General features: G+C 36.3%; 1 long non-coding RNA gene across 1 annotated transcript; it reads right to left on the bottom strand.

The window, feature by feature from the left end:
* Nucleotides 1-758: 758 nt before the first annotated feature.
* Nucleotides 759-3,658, bottom strand: LOC144494084 (uncharacterized). Its single transcript, XR_013497817.1, has 3 exons — nucleotides 3,572-3,658; nucleotides 1,497-1,681; nucleotides 759-1,383 (listed from the first exon to the last, which is right to left on the bottom strand). It is a non-coding gene; the product is annotated as an uncharacterized LOC144494084 (long non-coding RNA).
* Between the last annotated feature and the right edge of the window lie 3,242 nt (nucleotides 3,659-6,900).

The raw sequence follows: 6,900 nt of genomic DNA, 5'->3' as shown, positions 1-6,900 counted from the left end.
ACTGCAATGAAGTTACTGTGAAAATCCCCTAGTCGCCACACACTGGCGCCTATTCGGGCACACTACCAATCCACCTAACCAGCACGTCTCTCGGACTGTGGGAGGAAACCAGAGCACACGGAGGAAACCCACGCAGACACAGGAAGAATGTGCAGGCTCCGCACAGACAGCGACCCAAACCGGGAATCAAACCCGGGTCCCTGGCGCTGTGAGGCAGAAGTGCTAACCACTGTGCCACTGTCCCACCCACTTTAGCTACTAGCTAGTGGAACTAATTTGTTCCCTATTTATACTATCGACACAATTCTTAACTTTAAACACCTCTTTTAGATCTCCTCTTAATCTTATCTGATCCAATGAAAAGGACGCTAGTTTTTCTGACCTCTCCTTATAAGTAAATATTCTCATGCCTAGAACTATCTTAATCTCCTCTGTGCTATCTTAATACCCTCAACAGCCTCCCTAAATTTGAGTGCCTAAAATTGGACGTGTCATTCGAATGTGACCAAAGCAATGATTTATATAGACTTAACATGATGGATAAGAGTTCTACTTTGTATGAAATTGGTTTTAACTGCACTGAAATTGTGCAAGTTTTCCAAATTAAGTGGGTTCTTTATCTCTCAAGCCTCTGTTAAAGTTTTTTGCATTCACCAAACAGAAAACCTTCCACAAACCAGCGTAACTAGACAACGTTTTAGACTGCAATATTAAAATAAGCTTGTATTATAAAAATTCCTTGATATGTTTCAATGGTAGTCTGATGTAGGTTTATTGACACTGCCGAAACTGGGCTTATCACAAAAATAGTGCTTTTATCAATGTCTATAGGTAGTCCATTATCTGTGAGTAACCCAATTTTAAGTAACTGAAAATGACTTTTAAAAAAACACAAATATTTGTTAGCTTCACTGGTATACAGTAGTCAGTTTCACAGTAAACTTTAGAAGAATTTATATTCAAAAGCTTTCAGAGAGTGTCTTGTTATTAGTGACCTTTCACCTAAAAGAAAGCATAACTTAAAGAACTTTTGAGAAGGACTTGAAAACGTGCATAATTAGTGGAAATTCATAATGATGATTAGCTTGATCAGAGGGCATAACAATTTTGTAGGCAAGGGTCAACTTCCAGTGCAATGTTTTTCAAACTAGACAAAAGGTAACAGAAACTCCATTTGCCTGAATGTAATTCGTGATGACAATTCTTCCATCTTTTTTGCTGGTTTGGTCAGTTTCATCCCAGCAGAAACTCCAGCCCACACTCTTATAGGCAGTATGCCCCTATTTATACATCTCAAATCCCACATGCTTTATTTAGCTTTATCTATCTGCTACTGCATTTGTCTTATTTTGTAATGTAAGAAAGTTACATGTGGAATTCACACTGTAAAGAATTAAGAACAAGATTAGTGCATTAAATCTTCAAGGTAATGGCAATCATCTGCATTCTCTGAACATGCAAGGTGTTGGTTTCTGAAATAGACTATTTTTGCTTACTATGCCTAATGTGTCCTTTCGAATGCTATTGATTGCGAGACAAGTATCCCCATCATGTCCAATGTTGGTCAAGTGGAGAATCATGATGGTATTTGTCTTGTGCCAGTAATGCTTGTGGTTATTTTTCTTCTCCACAGAACAGACAATCATTTCTTCAGGCAAGGAGTCAGATAGGACCTGAAAGACTGGTATGTGGATACGTTAAACATTTGATAAATATATAACATGTGATGAGGAAGTACAACATAAGATATTGAACTCAATTTTCCATACAACTTTCCTTTGGAACAGATAACAGTGAGATAAATGTTCAACTTTGCAAAATATTTTCAGCATTTTGTTTGAAAAAAAGGTCAGAGTACAAAATGTTTAACATCCTGCCTTGGTTGATATACTTAATAACAACCTTCTCACTTCTCCTATTTTCCCTCTTAGAGGGTTTACCCGTTCCTCTTATAGTTATGTTTCTTTACCATCCTTTAATTTCTTTACTGTCTCAGAACTACCTTAGCATTTTCCTCTTAAATTACTTTCCCATTCTATCCCAATTCCCTCGATCTTTCCATTTTTTTCTTTGTGGCTTCTTTTACTTTTTAAAAAAACTTTCACTTATTCTTTCATTTCCTGCTGTCACAATCCAGCAATAATAAACAGCTTATATCCTGAGAAAAAAAAAATGTAATTGAGTTTCTCCAAGGATCCAGACAAACTAAGTGGCTTTTCATGCAATGTGCTGAATGCACAGAAAAGTACCAATATGAGTACTTGAAAATACGTCCCATATATGTTTTATGAAGTGTTGGAAGTGCTGGTAGAGACGAGACAGCTCAGAATTCAAGGAAAACCAGCCATTTTTTTTCTTACCTGGTGACTTGTATGAGCATTTTTCTATCCTGCACTATTTTATGTGATGTGCTTCAACAATTGTCTTTGCCCAACAGCTAAGAACACAATTATGACATGCATCAACACAAGCCTTCTCCTGAAATATCTATGTTTATAGGTCTATCCTTACCACTCAACATTACATCACATTGCAATCAGTCCAACACCACCACATTAATCCTAAAAACTGCAATAATTAGGGAATGAGAGGACCTTAATAAGAAACAAATCCTCATCTCTCCGAAAACCCTTGTGTCAATATTCCATCTATCATAGAGCAAAAGATTTTTTGTTTCCTTGATGGAGTAAAACATATAATAGTTCCTAATTATTTCTGAAAATCGCTACTAAAATGAACAAGCTTGAAAATATCCTCTGAAAAATATCTAATTAGAGTTTAAAAACTATTGCAGAGGTGATACGAACAAAAATGTTAGACTCTGGCAGCACATTACTGAAGAATAACAAGAAATTGGAGGACATACTAATAAGACTTCTTTAAAATTTCAGTCTAACAGTTTTGCGAGCGCTAACCATGCTTTTCTTACCATTTTTCTGGGGGGAAAAAAACATCTTTTTCTTCTGCAAAGATCAATGTCAGCTGATGAATTTCATCTGGAAAAATGTCGTTTTTTTCTCAAATGTTCAGAAATTTCACTTTTGCAAAATGCTGTTTCTGATTAGATTGAAACTTCAGACTATTAATGGTTTACATACTAGCTCCGAAAAAGCAAAGTCATTTTTCAAAAGCAAAGAAGAGAGAGACCATTGGGAATAAAAAGGAAAGAGAAAGGAATGAGGGAATAAAAAAAAGTTTGTCGAAAAATTTCAGCCATGGAAAGACATGTAGGTTACTAAATGTTTTTAAAACATATATGTGGCCAAAAGTATATCTTATACATCTGACAAAACAATGCTTCTTAGTGAATATATTAATGTAGTGAAAATTATTTTAGCTAAATGCATTCCGTAAGAATTCTCTTTCCAAATGTTCAAAACCTGTGAAATTATAAATTGTAGATAAACGGTACATTTAGTTTCACATACACTTTGGCAGATTTTCAACTTGCCTATATATCCATGTTAATCAGATATTAAACGTGATTTGCGGTTCAGTTACAGTTTTCCAACTGACAAAGTCACATTTAGCAAATCATTAATGATGTGACGCACCGTGATTATTTTTATACCTTGTTTGACAGACACTTCTGGGAATGTCTTCTTGTTTAACATCGTCAGCAGAGCTTCCAGTTAAACTTCCTTACGTGGCATTAAATACTGCTGAGCTGAATGGCATTTACTCACCCCTCACTCTAAGAATCATGGTCCGGCTTGGCAAGGAGCTGGAAACGCATATTTTTCACAACAGCTGACCTCCAAAGTTAGGCCCATCTGGTCCTGTTTTCAATAAGTTTTGGAATCAGACTGCACTAATTAGAGGAAAATTGTAAGTCAACAATTGAAATACTTGGTCTTTTCATATCCCCAGACTGACAGTTGAACAAAGAGTCTAATTGCTTTCATGGGTCTACAAGTTATGTTCTTTTTTCAGCTCAATAAACTCTGAGCCAGATACTAGTGTCGACGTGCTGCGAGAGATTTTTGGATCAACAGCAGTCCTGTCTATTTTGAGCTTTGTCACAGCTTGAAATTTTAATTTATTTTGATGATGCTGCCAGTCATATTATGACAGGCCCTGGCTTAATCTTAGAACATCAGGTACTTTCCTTAGCAGAAGAGGAACAGTTTTGTATAATTCAGGATATAAATTAATATCAGTTTCGAGTCAGGTCAGTATATGGTGATGGTATAAGATATGATCACTGGAGAACGATGGAAAAGTTTCATCCGACTGACAGGGAAAGCCTCCTACCACACTCTGCACCCTTGCCTCTGGAATGGTATAACAGGAAAGTGGCAGGACTGAAAGCCTCAGGACAGTTGGCGGGTGCCTTGACCACTGGAGTTATAAATGTCATATGACAAACCTCCCTTCTGAAGACACTCGGGAATAGTTTTGAATTTTGATTTAAAGCATTTTTTTGCTGAATTAGCTCTAACCTAGAATATTTATTTATAGAAAATAGAAAATGTGACAAATAAGTCTCACGCTGCTCTACATGAAATTCACTTTAACGCTGTAACAAATAATTTATATTTAATCATTACCATTATCTATTTCTGAAGTTCAGTTGTACATACTTTACAGCTGTTCAGTGGAGTTCATGCCGTATGAAATCTTAGCTTAACTGGTAATGAGGACATAGTGTTGGAGTTCAGTACGCTTCCTCGGCACAAGATTGGAAAAACCTTAATAGTACAAGGTAGTAAAGAAGCCTGACACAAAGTCAATCATTTTAAGTTCATAAACTGTTTTAAATTTTAGAAATCAAGGAACTATTTTCAGTTAGTGTCATAAGTTTATCTATATTCTTAAAGTCCATGTAATATGGTTAGTTTTATGAAGTGAATATTAAATAGAAAAAATTCTTGTGTCAAGCATTGGGTAAAAATGAAAATCCAATTACTTAGGCTCATTGCCTTAATTTTCAACTAATTTCTGTCAAATAAACCATCCTCGTCTGCATAAGAAACAAGTTATGTCCAAATCTAATCAGTACGTTTACACCACATTCTCGAAAAAAAAGTCAAGAGTTTATGTTATAATTACAATAAGAAAAACAAATTATGTTTTATACATTTTTTTCCATTGTTGTTGAAACCATTTGGATAATCTGTTGCTATACCTCAGAGGATTAATGAGAAACAATATTATCATTCAGTAATTGTTCAGCATAAAAAAGATACCTTTAGGTTAAAAACAATGACAGACATTTGTTTGGAATCAACTCACTTTGATTTATGTTCACACTTTCCCATTTATGTCATTTTGCTGCAGGCAGTTTAATTAATCTTTCCAAAGCAATTGTGTTATTTTAAACGGAATCCAAAAAATCTTTGGCATACATAAAGTTGAGGATATGTGTTGCTTGTCACAATAAACCATTTGCTTATAATGTTCCTAATTTAGCATACAAAGTTAATACACAGAAAACTGAAACTTTTTGGTACTTTTTGAATATTTAAAACATTTCACGAGAAACAATTGACATGCAATATGATAGGTGCATCATACAACAAATGATTGCCCAAATGGTAGCTACCAGGAAGTAGACTCTTCAGGACAAAGTGGGTGATGAAACATAAATAATCCAGTGCCACTTAGTGTTTGACTCGATTGATGATTCAACTCTCGAGATTTGGCATACAAAAGAACTCAGAGCCCATTCATACTTTGAAGGCTGGAATAATAATGATGAGGAACATTTATAAAAAATACTATGTGTTTACGGTTTGTGATTATTCTGACTTTAATCCAACAGAAACTCTGCTTAGTTAAAGAGTCTAGTGGTAAGGTTTCTTCTTCCCTTCCAATGCTGAAGTAATATTGTCACAGAAAGAAAGATGACTACTCAACCACATCAAATTTCAGATGGTAGTCATGAATTCTATACTGCCTTTCCTGGTCACTGGTCCAGCTAATCTGGACACCATCTGAGAAAAGGAAATAGGGTTACAATTTTTGAAGTTCAAACCATGTAACATAGAAAAATAGAAACATAGAAGATAGGAGCAGGAGGATGCCCTTCAAGCCTGCTCCACCATTCATCACAATCATGGCTGATCAGGCCAAAGATGTGTGGGTTAGGTTGATTGGCCAGGTTAAAAATTGCCCCTTAGAGTCCTGGGATGCGTAGGTTAGAGGGATTAGTGGGTAAATATGTGGGGGTAGGGCCTGGGTGGGATTGTGGTCGGTGCAGACACGATGGGCCGAATGGCCTCCTTCTGCACTGTAGGGTTTCTATCATCCAACTCAATAGCCTAATCCTGCTTTTTCCCCATAAACTTTGCTCCCATTCGCCTCAAGTGCTATATCCAGCCGCCTCTTGAATACATTCAATGTTTTGGCATCAACTGCTTCCTGTGGTAATGAGTTCCACAGGCTCACCACTCTTTGGGCAAAGAAATGTCTCCTCACCTCCGTCCTAAATGGTCTACCACGAATCCTCAGACTGTGACTCCTGGTTCTGGACTCCCCCATCATCGGGAACATCCTCCCTGCATTTGCATCTGAGCTTTGAAAAAACATCAAAACTAAGTTACCTCTAAAACTTTCAGTTTGTTAAGTTAAAATAATGGTCTTGTAAGAAGAAAGTTGCCAAACTACAGGTTAGATTTATATTCAAGTAAATTAAATACAAGTTTTACAACTGACTGTGCAAACCATCCTTTGCACATTGGTGTACATCTAAAGCAATTGAATTTAACCCACAATTAAGTAATGCTCATTCATTTGTTTTTTTAATTTAAATTCAAAGATTTTTGGTCAGGTTTGTTCTCATGGATACATGGGTTTGACATGTGATCAAAGCATAACAAAGGCTGGCTTAACATACACGGTGGCACAGTGGTTAGTACTGCTGCCTCACAGTGCCAGGGACCCGGGTTTGATTCCCAG

The sequence above is a fragment of the Mustelus asterias genome, chromosome 5, assembly GCF_964213995.1.
Source record: "Mustelus asterias chromosome 5, sMusAst1.hap1.1, whole genome shotgun sequence".
Taxonomy (NCBI): Eukaryota; Metazoa; Chordata; class Chondrichthyes; order Carcharhiniformes; family Triakidae; genus Mustelus; species Mustelus asterias.
Note: the sequence above shows the minus strand (reverse complement) of the source record. Positions and strands in the feature narration are given on the sequence as shown.